Below are 19,669 nucleotides of genomic sequence, written 5' to 3'. Positions count from 1 at the left end.
TCATGGAATTAAGAATTCATGGACTCTACACGTCTTTTGCGATGCCAGTCAAGCTGCTTATGCAACTGTCATTTACTTACGAAGTAAGGAAGAAGACAAAGTTTTCGTGAAATTCGTCATAGCAAAATCACGGGTATCGCTCTTAAAGAAAATAACTATTCCGCGTTTGGAGTTGCTAGCCTGTGTTCTAGGTGCACACTTGGCAAGGTATACTGTTGAAACCCTGTACTTAGTCGATGTCCCGATATATTACTGGACAGACGCTACTGTGGCTCTTAGCTGGATACAACGAGAGGAAAACTGGGCAGTATTTGTGAATAATAGAGTAAAGGAGATTCGGAAACTCTCGAAGCAGGAATGTTGGAGACATATCCCTGGGAAATTGAATCCGGCAGATGTGGCATCTCGTGGCTGTACGCCTGAACATTTGCTGCAATGCAATTGGTGGGAGGGCCCCGAATTCCTCAAAAGCTCTCCGAAAGAATGGCCAGACTTTGAGTTTACTCCAAACAAAAATTCTGTTGCAGCAGAAATTAAGAAGGGAGTGATTGTCAATTTGAGAATAAAATTAGAAGATTCTGAGTGGTACAAACGTTTTTCGAGTTTTTCTAAAATAGTTCGAGTATTCTGCTGGGTTCTACTCTTTACTAACAGACTCCTAAAGAAGCCCTCGTATTCTTCGGATACCTTAACAGTAGAAGAAAAAACTAACGCCGAAACATTTTTGTGGAGTTTATAGCAAAGAAAACACTTTCAAGAGAAAGGAGATTCCGTCCATGGATTGAGAGACAACGACGGAGTCCTCAGAAGTAAAACTAAAATCATTGAACGTGATGATGAATTCTGCTTCCTTTATCCCCTGTTGCTTCCGTCCAAGCATTACTTAACTGAATGCCTCATAAGAGAGTATCATGAAAAGAACTGTCATGCAGGAGTGCAGATATTAGCTGCTAAGTTAAGAGAGCGATAATGGATCATTTCGTCGAAACGTAATATAAGATCTTGCATAAGTCGATGTGTAGTATGTAGGAAATTTACCGCTAAGGCTTTATCTACCCTTCCGATCCAGTTACCCCTTGACAGAATAAGAGATTCGGCAGTCTTTGAAACAACTGGAGTCGATCTTTGTGGACCTTTACTTCTGAGACCAAAGAGTAAAGCTTGGATCGTCTTGTTCACCTGCGCCGTATACCGGGCAATTCACCTGGAGCCTGTCACCTCTCTGAGTACCGAAACGTTTCTACAGGCTCTGAGACGGTTCATTGCCAGACGAGGCCGTCCTGCGACAATGTATTCAGATAACGGAACCAATTTTACCGGAGCAGACAAATGCTCTGAGATGCCTGGATTGGAGAAAAATCACAGAAAACGAGTGTTTCCCAATAAAATGGAAATTCACCCCCCCTACGGCTGCGTGGTGGGGGGATGGTGAGAGCGCTTAGTTCGTTCCACCAAGACTCTTCTCGTGCGAATTCTAGGCAGATCGTCGGTGAATTTCGAGGAGTTACTGACCGTCCTGTGTGATGTTGAATCCACATTAAACAACCGTCCTTTAACGTACATCTATGATGATTCTATCTATGATGATTCTATCTATGATGAGCTCGTACCTCTGACACCTTCCCTGTTTTTGCAATACATAAAACAAGTGGGGGTACCAGATCTGGATTACATCGATTCCCAGAAACTGAATGTGCGTGTAAATTACTGCAATACGTTGAGACAAGAAATGAGAAGTCGCTTCCGCAAGGAATATCTGGCTCAACTGGTGCAGAAGGAAAGCGCTTCATGTCAAAACTTAAAGGTGGGGGACGTAGCCCTCATAGAACTAGACAATAAAATACGTGTAATGTGGCCAATGGGCAAAATTGTAAAAATATTCAGCAGTAGAGTTGGGGCTACCAGAGTGGTATAGGTAAAAACAAGCAGTGGATATTTGGTAAGACCAATCAACAAACTGTATCCACTAGAAGTTTCAGCTACCAGTGATCCTGTGCTAACTCTGGCAACTGAAAATAGATCTAGATACGGTAGACTATTAAAACCAAGGACATGCTCTTAGACATAATGTACAATATAGACGTTTTGGACTTATATCCTCTTTTCTTTAGCAATGACTTTAATTAGAAGTTTATTCTTTATTGATCTCATTTTAGTATGATCTGTCATATACATTGTATGTTAACCGAGTTTCTTTTATGTGCTTTCTAAACTAATACATAGTACTGTTTTGTTTTATTCGTAATTTTAGAAAATTTTGTGCAATGTCTGATTTTGAGAAAATCAGGGTGGGAGGATGTTGTACCTCTCACATACAGCGAGGATAAGTCTGGCAACAGCTGCAGGAAGAAAAACTTGGCAGTGCCGGAATGGCAAGAGCGGATGATATTCTATAGATTTTAATATTTTGATTTTGAGTCGACGTTTTCCTTTGCGATACTATTGCGTTAAAACATTTGAGTTTTGGGTGAATTAAATGAATCCGCTGTCCTGCTGCGGATATTAGTAAAATATATTTAGAAAATTAGCTGCGTTGGAAAGGATGAAACCTTGTGCTTGAATTTGCGGTATTTTTCCTCCTAAAGTTGCGCTGAGTTCAGAATATTATGCCAGGCTTATTCACTCTGGTGCAGATAAGTTTAAATTTTTGTTATTGTGTTTATAGTGTATAACTTGCAAATATATGAATAGAATTCTATTAAATAAACATTTAAAATTCTGGAATGGTGTTTAAAATTTTAGATGTAGGGTATTCACATTGCTATGTCGGAGCAAGTGGCAGTCAGGTGTAAAGTAAAATTGTTTTTGCTCCACGGCATAACATTTAGTATTAACTCTTTACTTTTAAAGAATTTTAGTTTAGTTTAAAAATCTCTCTCTCACTACTTTTGTTTTTTTTTTTTTTTCCTAATAATCACACATTATACGACAACGACTGAAGGGAAAGAGAACCATTGAATAAATAACTATATCTGAAAGTCACTATTAAAAATAAAAATAAAAATAAAAATAAAAATAAAAATAAAAATGTTACCTCTCTTGTACTTCGTTGAGGTTGCGTTCTTTCAGAAGTTAGAGAGTTGAATTCCTCCTCCTGAATTCCAAAGTCGATAAACTAAGGAAAAAAAAGAGAAAAAACTGTGTTAATAAAAAATATTTTTTTAGAATATTCAAAAATGATGACTGCTGTTTATCAGTATTTGATAGTTCATTCATTATCTTATAATAAATATACTTTTAAAATAAAGATTCAAAATAAAAGCATCTTCTCTCATAAAAAATAGTTCATTCATGCATTAAAAATATCATGCAACGATATACAAACTCGACTGATTTCCTTCAGACTCTTACAAATGCTTTAAAAACATTTTTTTGAACTCTAAACAATGTAAAAAGCAGGCTATTAAAAGCTCTTTTAATTCAAATCATACTTGAAGCAAACATATAAATCATGCATTAAAAAATAGATTGATTATAATTCATTTTAAAAGCAACTGTTAAAAAAAGTTCATCTAGTCTGAAAAAAAAATAATAATTAAAATAATATATAACAGTTCTAATACTTACATTGGAAGAAACAGATTGCTGATCTTGTTCGAAAGCCATCGCAAAAAATTATTAAGCTCTGTGAATCAAATCAGAAAGACTTGCTCTTTTCAAGGTTGAGAAGAGAACTGACTTCTTCCATTTCTGAAACACGTTTTATAGGGATTAAAGAATGTTCTCGAAACATTTCAGATTTGTATAATCTGAACCAGGACAACAACAACATTATGATAACCCTTTCTTTCGAATACGATTTCAACTTCCATTAACCCTTATCATGATAACGTGAAGTCTACAGCGCTTATCAAGGATCTTCCTTCACTTCTGTATGTATTCCTTCACTTCTGTCAGTATGTCAAACTTGGAATAGCAACAACAACCTTAAGATAATACATTCTTTCGCGTATGATTATCAGAGTTTTAGAAAATTTCCATTACTTTATCATGATAAGTGGATGATGCTTTTAAGATTCTCCTTATGCATATATGTAATATCGAAGTTCAGAATAACAACATTAGGACACTATAACTCTTTCCCACTATCCTATCATGATAATGAAATTTTCCTTTTAAGATTTATCCCTTTACCTTATATGTACGTGTGTAAGTAATGTCAAACTTAAGAATAACAACTCTTTCAAATAAGTTTTCAGTGATTATCAGAGTTTTCTATTAACCTATTTTACCATGATAACGCAATATGCACTTTTCCGATGCAGCGCTTAGTCTTTTATGATAACAGGAGTTTATGAAGGAAGAAATGACGCCGGACAGACTGGCTTCGCAAACAAGACATGATTGCATTATAATAAGTGTTGATGACAGAATTAAATATATTGGTGAAGATATATTTTTATGTATTAATTTTAAAAATATAAGAGATTCTTTAAGGCAGAAAAAAATTGTTCATTTATTTTGTGATAGGTTTTTTGAATCGAAATGTTATGAAGATTATAAAAATGCATTAATATAAGTACAGCTATTCTATTTAAATTTCTGTCTTTGGTTGATGTTATGACTATTTTTTTTCCTTATGTTTTTAATAGAAATATATTGAAATTTTAGTTTTAATTTTAAAGCAAACATTTATATCAAATGTCAGTAAATGGATATTGCTGTTAATTTGATATTAACTAATGAAAGAAAATTCCAAGTATATTTTATGTATAATACAGAAATTTTTTCTTTGAAAATAAATGTATTGAAAGGTAAAAGCTTCTTTGTGAAATGAATGTTTTTCATAACATTTAAAAACAATGTAAACTTCTTGAAAAAACTTTAAATGACGCGGAAAGAGCTGTTTTCCTAAATGTACGATTTGACTGACATCTCTTCTGTTTTTACACAAAATCAAATAGTGTGCATTTAAAGTCACTTCACGCATTTCTTTTCCCTTGTGAAAAAAATTTTGTGTGATAAAAATAACGCTTAAATTTAAATGATAACTTCCTTTTGTAAATAAGTTAGTCAGACGTTTATCATTCCCACATTCGCTCATCAAATCGTCTATGATGAATAATGTGTTGGAACCTAAATATTCTTGATATTTCATTGGTAAACCTTCGACAAAAGTAAAATTCGGTATATCATTATACAGAGGTTGGTAAATTCCATAACACCATACTACTTTATCGGGAATCGTTGAAAGCATTTCCTCTTTAACAATTCTCGTACAAAATAGATTTTTCCACATCCAGTGGGTCCCGAAATCACCATTGTGAAAGGATGTTGTAGCTTTGGAAATTCCATATTAAATGAGACAAGACACATAATGTATAAAGTTTAAATGTATTTATTGATAGAAAGAAGATCTTACATGAAATTTCTTGATTACAAAATTATATACTTTAATATCATTAGATATATATTGAGGTATGAAGATAACAATATATCATTGAGAGATTGTCCACGACATTTACAATGTAAATAGTATATGCAATATTGACCGCATACTGCCGTTACATTAGTCTGGAGAGTCATCGAATTAAAGTCCATCTGTGGAAATCGTTCTGCATACTTGGCTATCGGTCCAGGAAAATAGGATGGGTCATGTCCATAGGAATCGAAAAATTCTAAATGCTGTGGCGATGAAATGTAAAAGGCTAACCAGTGACTACCGGATTCAGATGCACGATCTACATTAGCTATAAAGCAACTTGGATATTTCTTGATCTCGATAGGGAGTCGATCACTTGCAAAAACTCCCAGAAATGCTTTTCTTGTCTTTGCATTCTGAGAGAGTGCTCTGTTTATTTCAAGGCTGTCCATTGCTTAATTAGCAAAATCGCATAGTACATGACGAGATTTTGTTATTTCAATCACGTTTTGAAATTCTGCATAGACTAGCACCGAGAGAATCACAGAGAGAGCTTTAGCAAATTTAATTTCTACTCGCAAATTGCCTTGATGCTGTAAGTTAAAATGAGATCCATCACACATATCTGGAGTTAAATCGAAAGCATATAACACATGTCCTTTCACAAATTCTTCTCGAGATAAATAGATGCCTTTGTCGCGATTAAATCCAGAAAATAAACTGTGGTAAGCACGCACATAATTATTAGATTCGAAATCAAGGTCCATTGGTTTACATGGAACGGGTTGTCCATCTACATAAGTCGATATGAAGTTGACATGATGATGGGCAAACAGAAAGGGATTCATTGAATATTGTCCATTCATTGCAGCATTTTCTACACAAGTAATAATGACTCGCTTGGGCATCAATCCTAAAAATACATTATCTTGCATAAAATACCACCTTCCCTTAGATACTGAATATGTTTTGCATAATACTCGATCTATAGGGTATTTAGCAGAACTTTTTCCAACGCTGTTACATGTCCGAGAGAGACTCCAGGGTTTACTTTTACTTTTCTGATAAACAAAGAGGCATGATCCAAGATCACTTTATAATCGACATCTTTCTCAGTAGAAACTAGACAGAAAGCAGATTTACTACGCACCATTTTAATTTTCACATCAGCTAAATTTAACATGAGTCGATTTTGTTGAAAAATGTCACAATGTAATTGTCCTATCAAATCCACACTTTGACTGTTTTTTATAAGTTCACCGCGAGCTTTTAGTCCCGCATCCACATCTTGAGCTAAGACATCTATTTTATTAGGTGAAGTGTCTTGGAAAAATCCTTCACAGGTGAGTATATCAGGTTCAGTGTTCCGCCTTACTTGCTTTGGGAACATGCAAAGACCTGACTCGGAACAGGGAGCTTACTAAAGCTATGTTCAATAAATGTGGGAAGTAGACAAGATACACAGGAAGGGTATACGAAACCCTTTATTTTTCACTCTTTACAATAATTTCCGGACTTCGGAATACAGAGACCAACCACTTGTGGTCTAAACGTAAGAATATAAAAATATTAACTAAACTCTAACTTAACTTTGAAATAATAAACAAGGGCCTACGTGGAAGATTGGCCGTATATTAACAGGAAGCCGTATGTAGTACAGAGAACTGTTAACACTACAATACGTTTAAAAATTATTAAGAGGATTAAACCTCTGGCCTGGAAGGCAACCAGCAACCGAGTAAACTGCTAAGGCACGCGGCCTGCTTCTACTAACTCCTTCCTCTCTCTCGCTTGGCAAAAAGCCACAACTTAAGTACTTGGCGTTCGCCAACAAATTTGCATAAATAAGTTAAAGCTTTTAATTCTGGCCGGAAATAGAAAATAAGAAGTGATAGTAAAGATTTAAAATAAAATAAACGTTAGTAAAACTTAAGATCCTTACAAGTAAACTTTTCTTTGCATCTTCCCCATAATTCAATAATGTTTCGATGAAGGCTCTATAAGGATAGGTATTTGTCGCAGATGAAATGTTTCTTTCATTTAAACTTACATCTACTTGCGAAAAGAGAGAATGTAAAAATAAATTTACAGGGGCAACCGGTCCTTTGTCTGTTAAACTGGATCCGTCTGCCTTAACTACTTTAACTTTCACGTGTATATAAGAAGCAGCTAGATCAATATAGTCTTTACCACTGCCAGAAATATTAAATTCGATAGGTCCTCCATCTCGTATATTTGCGAGAGGGTGATATTCCACAAACTGTCCTTTTTTCTATAGCTGTTTGCGTAGGAGGAATGGTAAATAAATCTAATTCAGATTTGACGCAAACGGTAGAGTCTCGATGAATATACGAAGTCATACTTTTTTTTAAGAGAAAATATCCTGTGCTTTCACCTTCTTTGATCGGAGAGAAATGGTACGCTTTTTCCTACGTTTCTGCTTTTTACTAACTCGTTCAGAACCAATCATGTTCTTCACTTTAGTAGCAGCTTTATCTGTTAATATATTTCCGGCTTTTTTTCAGTTGACGCTTAGCAGCCTCTTTTGCATCTTGTCCTTGTGATACATCATTTAACAAATTCAGTCCACTATGCCATACTTGTTTTCCAATTGCTTTGGCTCCTGATTTAATAAGAGGTACGGCAGCGCGAAAGAAGGATCTGAATAGACCTCCTAATCCGTATCCTCTCTGATAAAGATTACCTTGATAATAATTCAATCCATGTCCTGTTTGTTGTACATAATAATCTTCAAAAGATTTTTGACAACACTGATAAGGTACGTACATTATGACAAGTATTTTTGACGGAAATGAAGTTTCACGTATGATCTTCCTCGTTCAAATGGCGTAAATGCTCCCAAATGCGTTCTTATATCGATTTCCAAAGTGTCTATCATTTTCCGATTCACAGGTAAATAATGAGGTCTATCAAATAGTGCACTGACCACTTCTCCATCGCTACCAGTTACTCTTACAATTCGAAGAAGAGGAGCTAAAACATCTCCTACGATTTGAGGTTCTACAATATCCGTATATATCATTAATACACGATAATGTGCACAGGGGTCGGCTGCAAAAGGACTTTCTACAACAGTTTCAGAACTATCATCTGTAGATGTAATTTCCATAGGTTCAAAACCTAACATTTGTGCTAACCGATCATGTAAAATCACTTTAGCGTTATTTTTCACTTTGATTTTCACTCGTTTTGTTACTGGGTTATAATTAAATATTATTTTGTTTTGACGTTCTTTAATATAAATAGCTTTTAAAATATCAGGTACTGTTTCATAACATCCTGGAGGTAATCTACGACCTAACATTTCACCATCTTTCTCTAAAACAAATCCAATTAAGTTATTGTCTGCATTCACATTGTGCCATGTGTGCGGATATAGCAATTCAACCAAACCAACTTCCCACATACCTTTTAATTCAATGGGAACAGGTAAACGTGTTATAAAATATGAAATTTTATTTTCGGGGAAATAATTCATAGAGCTATCGCTCGGAAGTGTTACGTAGAAACTCATTTTCATAAATGAATTGGATACAGCATTTTCTCACACTTTATATCGAGAGTAAATTAGAAGCCGGAATCCATTGATTAAATTTGTCGGGATAACCGCGATATTTTACAAAGTATTCTGTCTGATTTTTATGTATACGTTTCTTTAAAATTTTTTCAATGCGATATTCATCTTTCAGTCTCACTTTCTGCAACTCTTGTGCATAAAACGTTCCTTTTACTGAGTCTCCAAGTAAATCTTTAAATCTATACACAGCTGGATGTCTTTTAACACACTCTGTCACCACAAATAGTTCTTCAATCCAATTGGTTTCATAGCCTTTTTCGAAAGTAAGCTTTAGTTTAGAAACACGTACCACATCTCCTACACGAATATACATTTAGAAACGTTAGAAGGATGATCTTTATACAAGGTAAACCATACGTCACTCTCATTTTCTGAATTGACTTCTATGGGAGCTCGCATTATACTTGAATGAAAAGTAGCATTATAACTTTCTATTAATTTGTCCAAGACATCTACATATTTATATGTATTTCGAGTCGTAAAGTATTTCCACATTTTTGTTTTCAAAGTGCGATTAAACTTTTCCACCACGGATGCTTTAGTAGTATTGAATGTACTGAAAAGTTTAACTTGATTTCTTTTTTAAAATTTTATAAACACTTTATTTTTAAATTCGGTGCCCTGATCAGTTTGAAGGAATTTTGGTTTACGTTGACTCATTATTTTTTGAAACGCTTTCACAATATCTTCTCCTCTCTTTTGTTTCAGAGGAATAGCCCATGCATATTTGGATAATATGTCAATACAGGTTAATATATATCGATAACCATCATTATGATCACGTAAATGTGAAACATCCACTAAATCAGCTTGCCATTGTTCATCTATAGAATACACGATTACTCTATTCGTTGGAAATTTTCGGCGAATTGGCTTGTGAAGCGTGTATGCATCTATTCCCTCCAACCATGATTGAATCTCTTTCCTGGAAACTTTACCTCCTGCAGCACGATGTAAAGCTTCAACATCACCAAAACTTGCAACATGAGCCGGATCCTGATACGATAAATTCATTTTCAAAACCTATTGACTTATTCTTCATATGGATAATGATAAGTTCCCACTGTCGTTAAGACGTAGCGTAAAATCAATAGGACTTTTATGAAATTCTGTAAAAATATAGATGGATGATGAAATAACACATAAAAGTGTATAAACACACCGCAATGGTGGCTTCTCCTGAAGCAGGCATAATTGCAATTGATGAGCTGATTCAAATTCCATTTTCTTATATAGGCTTTTTTACCTAAATCTGAATGTATCCCGTCGTCAGCTTAGTGGTTAAAATCTTCAAACTACTCAGCTGGTGAGATATTTTGTTTCAGGGTTCGATCCTATATTTTGAATAATAGAACATTAAAAAAAAAAAAAAGAAAAAAAAGAAACTTCTAAAATAGATTATTTTCTTTTTTCGTTCCTAGAGGACGCCATGAGCAATTCCTAAATAGATTATTCTCTTTTTTCGTCCCTAGAGGACGTCATGAGCATATATCTCAAAAAAATCCCCGTTGCCAATTTTAAAAAACTAACTTTAAATGAAAAGCAGGAGGTCTACAACTTAACCAGAATTCTACTAACACCTCAACTCAACTCGAGACCACGCCCCTCTGGTGTGATGACGTTGTCTTTGGCCCCGCCCTCTGTGTGACGTCATTGACCACGCCCTCAGCTCCTCAGCTGCTCCTGCCGCAGAACCCCCATTTTCATGCTACTAATGTGCGCCCCTGTATACAATGCAAGATTATTTATTTAGCTATTTGTGGCGGGGAGTATAAAAAGATAATACTAAATGATGTTTGAAAACATAATTACAATGGTTGTTTCAGTTCCCAATTATTACGTCATCAGAGCTGCGCAGGCCATAGAATGATCTAGAAATGGTGCAATCCAGAGAAGCTACGATTTTTAGAATGGAGAGGGAGAATTTATGTTTTACCGTTAGTTTAAATTATAATTTTGATTCACATATTTTGTATCTTTCATATATATATTCATACATATAGAACAAATTAACTATATTTATATATATTTTATGTTCATTAAAAGTAACTATTTCAAGTGAAAATACAATAACTCTTACAGTAATATTTAATTATAACTTTGTATATTCCACTAAGTGAAACATATATAATGATTAACAGTTTTGAAGTGGAAAACATTAAAAATATGCTTTTTGAAAAATGGCAAATTATATTAAGTAGTGTAAATGAAACAGCTGCTTAAATACTTATGGCAAAAACGTTGCAAGCACATTTATAATTTAATTTTGCTTGTTTTTAAAGAAGCAAAATCGTTAATAATTAGTTCATAATTTGTTTTATTACTTAATTTATGTTCTATAGAGAGAATGGCCATATTTGAAAGTTTTTCTTGGCCTAGTGAAGATCTCATATAGTTCTTTGTTATTTTCAGTTTGCTAAAGCTTCTTTCGCCACTAGCTACAGTTACTGGAAACGTAGAAGACAAACTGGTTTACATTACGTCTATGGAGCCTTTCCTTCTTTACATAGACGTTCTTTGGTTGAAGTATACCCAGATGGGGAGGGTGGAAGAAATTTTGATTCGCGCAGTTGGAGTATACCCCAAAACCCCTTTGGACTAACAAAAGAAATAAAAATGCAATAACTAATAACATAGTACATTTCATTTTCAATCACCCTTGTTCATTCTTCGGTTGCTATTCCAGAAGGCGTTTATGAAATTGCAAAACTCAACAGTTATGTAGCCATTCTTTGTTCAGTTAGTGGGTTTTGGCAAGTTTCTTATGACTAAGTAAAGAGCTTAAGTCAAACTAATGAGAGACAGCAAAGAACAACTAATGTCGGCAGTATAATATTTTCTATGAAAGTTAAGTCTTTACAATTCGTTACACACAAAGTGTAATTAGTTCCTTAAAGCTACTTTCAATAACAAATTTTAATGTTAGAAAATATTATATACACTAGTCTAAAAGCTCATGTCTTTTGAGAATAAATTAATGCTATTATTAGCTGGATATTTATAACACAAAATTCTTCTAATATTCCCTGATGTATTCCAAAATTAAAAGATAAAATTCATAAGTTTTAAAAATAAATTTTTGAATTTTTGATCGAATAGCTAATTTGACGCCCCTTTTATTTGTTCACTTGAGCCAAGTGCCTCACCCTCGTCCCGGCCCTGGTGGGTATCCTCTTATCGGAGACAACAAAGGATGTGTCCTCCTGCTGTTGTCTGGAGAACAATCTGTTGAGAAATTTGAAACTGTAAAGGGAGGAGTTTGGTCCGAATATCGCTGCTGTTATAGTGACAGCTGAGCTTGGAGCTGAATATTGAACACTTTGCCTAGCGATAAGTAGTAACTGCTCTACATCATAAACTGAGAATAGGTTTTTCTAGCCTTCTTTAGAGTAAATTATGAATTTATACTTAAAATAATTATTAATATTCTACAGATGCATAGCAACGTACTATGAGTGAACGCAGTCAGACTACTTCTGACGTCATAGACAGCATCTGGCAGTTCCATCGCCATGTATCGCTCGCTTTTTATTCATCGTGTTTTATTTATTGAAAAAAGGAAGGGAAAAGACGCTTGGAACTTATCATTTTTCTATATATTTAGTTCCTCGATTAGTCCGGTTTCAAACAGTCCAAGATGGCGGAACCGATTACCCTGACTATGGCAGGTATTGCTGTATTAGCCACAGGTAATATTTACATCACATTTGCAATTTTATACCAAAAAGAGCTCAAGGGAAGAAAAACATATCATTTCTTAGCTTCAGTATGAATCATTTTAAAATTATATACTATTCCAATTTGAAATGATGGGTACATTTTGTTAAAGTGTATGATAGATAAGTGATGTGACATTATGATGTGGCATTGGCTTGTGATGCTGACATTCGTAGTCATAAAACGGAACGCATGTCCCGGAATGATCGCCTGTCACTTTTCGCACCCCTTTTCTCTCCGTAGTTTAAACTACAATCACTGCATCAGGATATTTTACTTCGAATTCTTGCTAACCATCTTTTTCCTCTTCTCATTTACGACAGACAAAAACCCTTCATATTGTGTTACGTAGAAAAGTTTCTTATGACTGAGATTTCTTGTTCAGCTGAACTGATGTATGCTAAAAAATACAATTTTATTGATCAGAACTTTCACGACTGCCAAAATATCGTTCTCGTCTCATCTCTTACAATATAAATTATACTTTTTACAAAATCTTATGTTTGTATTTCATTATAATGTTACTTTTTCATTTTTTCTTTATGCTTTTTATAGCCATATTTATGAATACAGAAAGCTGTTTAATGCAATAATAGTTAAAAAATAAAAATCAATTACACTTTTAAAATTAATTTCTTCACTGATATTTACTGAAACAAAAATGTTTGATAAAAAACTTTTCTAGTAAACTGAACAGGTAAACGTTATTAAACTGAGTCAAATAAACATAAAAACATTTACTTCAGTTAAAATTAAAAATTCTGTACTTGTCACTATTCTATACATAGCTATTTAATTTATCAAGTAATAACGAAATACTTCATTTCGGACAAGATCAGTAGCATCTAATAAGGATATTGTAGACGTACACTTTCAGTAGACAAGAAAGACAAGAAATAAAATTTTGACAATGAAATCAGTTGCAGCTGATTATGAGCACTTTTTTTTTATTTAATATAATGGTTATGATAAATAATGTTTCATCCATCTTAAAACAGTTCATCATTGATTCATGCCGAGTTGCTTCAATGCATAATACCGTCATTTAAATCGAATGATCATAAAAAATTTCACAAAAATCGAATTTCTTAATATTTCCTTTCAGTTCCGAAATTCTATATTTATATTAACAAAATGTTTAAACTTTAAGAAGAATTGCCGATTTATTTACACTCATGTCCATAAATTAAGGATAATGGAAAATCAGGCAGAGGAAGAGTTAGAAGCAAAACAAATTTGACTTATTTGTAAAGCTTATTTATTAAACAAAAGGTAAAGAGCAAAAAAAGATGCTATATGTTTGATATTATTAAAAATATTAGCGATTTTTTCTTCCTGGAGCAAATTACAAAAAAAACCTATTTACAAAAAACCAATATTACATGGTTGGTATGATTGTTAATACATTGTATGTCTCCCAGAAGATGCAATACAGTCCGTACAACGCCTAGGTATGCTGAGTATTAAATTATCGATCTGATCTTGGGGGATATTACACCACTCAAAAAGCAATGCTCCGATAGACATGTAGGAGGAGGTTGACGGGCTGCAACTCGTCGGCCAAGCATGTCCCACACGTGCTCTACTGGATTCAAGTCCGATGAGAATGCTGGCCAGTCCATACGGGTGATATCCTCCGATTAAAGGCATTCGCTTATGATGTTTGCACGGTGAGGACGGGCGTTGTCATCTATAAACACAAATTGTGCGCCCATGGCGCCCCTAAACAAACGTACATGTTGTTCCAGAATGACGTCCCGATAGATTTAGCTTGTCATGGTTCCAATTTGAACATGCAGGTCAGTTCTGGAACCCAGAATAATTCCACCCCAAACGAGCACTCCTGCACCACCGTGACGGTGTCGTTCAATGATGTTTTCTTGGTGGTAACGGGTACCTGGAGCTCTCCATATGAAAGTCCGGCGAGAATCAGACTGCAAGCTAAACCTGGACTCGTCGGAAAACATCACACAAGCTCACTGTTGCTGTGTTCACAATGCATGCTCTCTACTCCAGGCTAACCGCAGGCGACAGCGAGTTGCAGTAAGTGGAACACATCTGACAGGTCTACGAGCATATAGTCCAATCTGCCCTAAGCGTCTGTACATGGTTTGCCTTGAAATTTTCGTACCAGTGCCTGAAGAGAGCTGACGAGACAGGTCTGAGGCTGTGCTCCGATTGTTTCTTTTGGCAGTAATTGCCAAATACCGGTCCTCATTTGGCGTTGTAACTCTGGGGCGACCTGTGCTGTAACATCTACTTACATTACCATCATCTTGGAATCGTTGCCAAAGCCTGGAGATGACACTCTGGGCACATCCAAGTTCGTCTGATACTTTCAGTTGGGTACGCCCACATTCCAGACGGCCAATAATTCTACCACGTAGAAAATCATATAAATGCGTCCTTTATGTCATAACTATTCGGTTATTGCACTGAAATGCTTATAAAGCGCCTGCGAACAATTTTACTTCTTTGCCTGTATTCCTTATATATCACTCTCTTACACTCTCGTCATTACCATCGGTGTCATCTTGTTACTTTTCTTGTTACTGAAATTTGCATATGATTCTTGAAGATGTGTGTAGTGATTTTACAGGTGATATATTTATTTTAGAGTTCGATTTCCGCGTGACTCCGAATTATCCTTAATTTATGGACATGAGTGTATTTACGAGCATTTTGATGATTATCTCATTTTTAACCCGTAAATTTTTATTTTAATTAAAAAGTTAGTATTCTTCTGTAAAATTATAATTATTTAATTGACAGCCATCATTTTTTTTGTTGCATGATAAAATGTTATATTATTAACAACTCTTAATTATACATGCAATTTTAATGACGTGTTATAAATATCTCATTATCAAAATTTTGAATGAAATAACCTAAATGTTTTTATGCATTTGTTTTCTGCCGTTCTTCATTCTTATATATGTATACCAATGTATTAAAGAAATAAAAATATTATGCTTAAATACAGTTGCGACGAAAAACAAAAGTCTCGTAAAAATGTTTGAGTTTCATAACGTGCTAAAGTTAATATACGATTGCAATCTACATGGCAAATGATATTTAGATTTGAAAATAAAAACTTGTGACAGTAGTATCTAAATTTTTCTAACACTAAGTAAAAATCTACAAAGTTCTTTCCATTATATTCATGAAACACTAGTAACTATGAATATTTAAAAGCAAATGAATGAAGAAACATTCTACACAAAGATTAGAGTCTAGCTTTTTATGCGTAGAACCTCAGATTACTGTAAATTTAATGTTACATTCTATTGATTTCGATACCGATTGGCCAAGGTATATCAAGGTACTGAAAGGAAAACAAATTCTGCAATTTTTGTCCCCATCAGTATAAAAAGAGATTCTTTTAACACTTAAAAAATACCTTTTCCCACAGAAGATTAAGAACTGTTTACTATGTCTTATTTCCCGACATTAGATTTTTACGATTATTAAGAGACTTCGAAATATCTTTTTATTTTAGTTGTGGCAACAATTAAATTCATTGTATAGTAACGCGTTGCCATAGTGACGATAAGCTTGGAACAACAATTATAAGAGACTAGCTACTACGCGGCCAGCCTTCGTCTGGCTTTTAAATGTACCAGAAAAATGCCAAACATTAAATTTAAAAACTGCAGGGAATTTTACTCTACTGAACAACTTCATTAAAAAAAATTCAATAAAAATGTCTTACATATAAAAAAATTACAATGAAATAAGCAATATCCCTTAATACAAATATTAATTATCCTAAAAAATTAACCAACTTCCCGTTGCCTTCTCTCTACAAAAGTCCAGTATCCAAGAGAAACATTAAATTTAAAAACTGCACCACGAACGAAAAACACCCACACAAATAGTGATAGACTCTTCCTTTTATACATTTAGATTTGATAGTTGAAATTTGTATTATCATAGTATGCTTCCTCGCTGTACTTAGATACTTTAACGGTAAATAAATAAATATTTGAGTGCCAATGGAGTCATCATTTTGAATACTTATGGCGACCTCCCAAACTGGTGACCGGATATTTGAAGATTTCGTGTTAGAATGCTGAACAACAGCAAAGTGGAAACCAATTAACAACTTAGATGATCGCCAATGCTTAAAAATTGTAAGATAGTAAAAGCAAGCTTTAATTTACTCCAGTTATTGGAGTGCCTTTGTGGAGCTTCTCCAAGGAAAAAAATGCCTTTATGGAATACTTTCTAAGGTAAACTAGCTACGTTACACATCAGGGAAAACCACAAAAATGTTTATGCACCCAGCTCGTTCAACCAGTATTCGGAACCATTTCGAATTACTAGGTTCTTAACCACTCGTGTTCTAGTGGATCTTATGAGCTTTACATTTTTTTTTCAGTCGGGCTAATTTATATCAAAACCACAAGAAATGCACCAAAAAATTGCTTTTTGAGGAAAATATTCCAGTAAATTTCATTTATCAAAAATTTCGAAATATGTGAAATTTCTGGACTTGCACTACATGTCCGTACATACGCTCACACATATCGGCATATATGTCCGTGTATCTTGAGGATATGCTCATTATCACATATTTACACATACATACATGTATGTGATGCTTTTGAAGCGTAGTCGTGATGGAATAGTGGCAGGCTGGGAAGACGAATAGATGACGCCCACCCAAAAATGAATTAGACGAATTCCCAGTCTTTACTTCCACGCATATAAAGTCATCTCAGTAAACATTTATCTAATCATAATGAAATCCGATACATTGCTATGATTCAGTCATAATGAAATATGATAAATTTATATGTACATTGGCTTTTTAAAAAAACGATTTAAACAGTTGAAAAGCAAAGTGGCGCAAGGATGGCAGAGCAGCACTTAAAGGAAAAGGAATGGAAGAAGAATGCCGTAGTTTATTTTGCGAGCGGTATTTATACTAAGTCTGATGTAATTGTAGAGACAAGCTATGATTGGTTAATTTGAGGTTGTTACATAACATAGAATGATTTCGAATTTGGGAGAACGGATAAATTTAGAGGGAGAGCACCAAATCTAGAATTGTTAATTTTGAGGTCGTCAATTATTTTTACAGCAGCTTTCGTATTTTGTTATATCTTAGAAGTAAATTGCTATTATTAGCCGAAACTTTTTAGAAAACCAAAAATTATTAAATAAGCCTCTTAAAAGTCTTACAGCTGCTGAAATTAATAATAGAGGAAAAGATTATGGAATTTAATATTTTTTTAAGTTTTTAAGCCCTCCTTTCGGGAAAAAAAAGGCGTATTTACGTTTTTTAACATTTACTGCATGCGTATAAAAGTCATAAAATCATGATGTGAAGTTTTATTTGGACATGGCAAAGCACACAAACTTATCTACCTAGGGAAGGAAGAACTTTCTAAGGAAAATTCTGCCATATTCGTATTCATGATACACCTTGCGAAGCCACGAAAAACGCTTAAGCAACCAAACGTTTGTGTGGACACCAGCTCTGCTCAAACTTCTAGAACTCAGTCACTAACTACTACTACCACTATTAACCACTCGTCCCCTCACGAGAACATGCAAGAGTAAGAAAAAAGCAATAGAAATTAATTACTTTCTTTGTCAGTCAAAAATGCAAGTAACTGCATTGTAAGTCCATATGTGCCAAAACACTGGTAGTTTGACACGGCTTAACATGCTTGGCATAGCCTGAACGCATGGGTGTTTTCAAAGTTGTTGCCATATATAACGTGTATACAATGAGATTCTCTTTAATCTTCCAAGAAAGGTCTTCTCTTGTTAGGTAAATATCCATCGATGATTTGTTTAATTCAAATAAATACACAGACTATATTTTAAAGAAAGCCCGGTGGCGAAGAGGCTAGCGCGTCGCGCAGCTGCACCACAGGTCCAGGGTTCGATCCGCGGGTGCGGCAAGGGTAACTCGGCCTTAAGTAGATCGATAAAATGAGTACCAAGCTAAGAATATGTATTGTTAAGAAGGAAAACTTCACAGCAGCAGGAGTGGCTCCCTTCGAACGAAAATGGAAACAGCTGCACATGCGTGAAATATCTGTCCCAAAAAGCTCCAAAACTCGAGGCTGTTGTCGAAGTTCGAACAGGTTCAACGGTCACGTTTATCAAGAGTTTAAAGCTGTGTGACTCCATTTTTTTATTTTTATTTATTTATATATCATATATATATATATATATATATATTTTCTGACGGATATAAAATCAGACATCAAACTGCGATATGGATAATGCAAGTTCAACAGCCAGTGAAAGTGAAAATTCACCTAATTTTCTTATTCATCTTAACCCGTGTTCCTTAATTTCCTGTACACGTCGCGGAGGAGTCAGGTCCGGTACATCACAGAGGGGGAAATTCTCGCCAACAGGTTCCGTCGCCAAATCCCTTGGCGAATTTTCCCTCTTTTTTTCTAGCGGCGTAGAAGACAAAGTGGTTTATATTACGTCTATGGCAAAGCTGTATGTAAGTACTTACATACAGCTGTCTATGGAGCCTTTCCTTCTTTACACAGACGTTCTTTACACCAAGTTCGCTTAGGGACTAAACACCGGGGATCCTTCGAAAAGCTGACCACTTGCCCAGGGCATATGCTGATGCACATCGGGGCCCAAAGGTCAAGAAAGCAGAAAAAGGGCACTGCAGGCCGTGGCCCACTAGGGCTGTTGCGCCACTGAGATTAGTAGAGTTTTATATTTTAATAAAAGAATTTGAATGAAAGGCTTTTTCATGCAAAAACTTTATATATGCGAGTTTAAGAATTTGCGATTACTCGTGGTGTTTCTCGCTATGGTCAGAAGATCATCATCGATTTTTAAACTACTTCCCGATAAGCTATAGAGTTTCAAATTTTGTATACACACAGTTTGAGGATGATAATACAATGTTGCAAAGCAAGTTTTATAAAATTCGCAATCAGTTTTTAAATTTAATGTTGAAGCGATTTTTTGCGCATATTTCCATTTAAAGAACAAACTAAAAT

The 19,669-nt window shown here is 34.7% G+C and overlaps 1 long non-coding RNA gene across 1 annotated transcript in view; it reads left to right on the top strand.

Annotated features, from left to right (window-relative positions):
* Positions 1–19,669, top strand: part of LOC146998583 (uncharacterized) — a 140,574-nt gene that overhangs the window by 114,835 nt on the left and 6,070 nt on the right. The gene's annotated exons all lie outside the window — the stretch shown is intronic.

This window comes from Stegodyphus dumicola, chromosome 2 (genome assembly GCF_044657685.1).
Source record: "Stegodyphus dumicola isolate Sdum_Otavi_A_Nest chromosome 2, ASM4465768v1".
NCBI classification, from domain to species: Eukaryota; Metazoa; Arthropoda; class Arachnida; order Araneae; family Eresidae; genus Stegodyphus; species Stegodyphus dumicola.
This window is presented reverse-complemented; position numbering and strand designations above follow the sequence as displayed.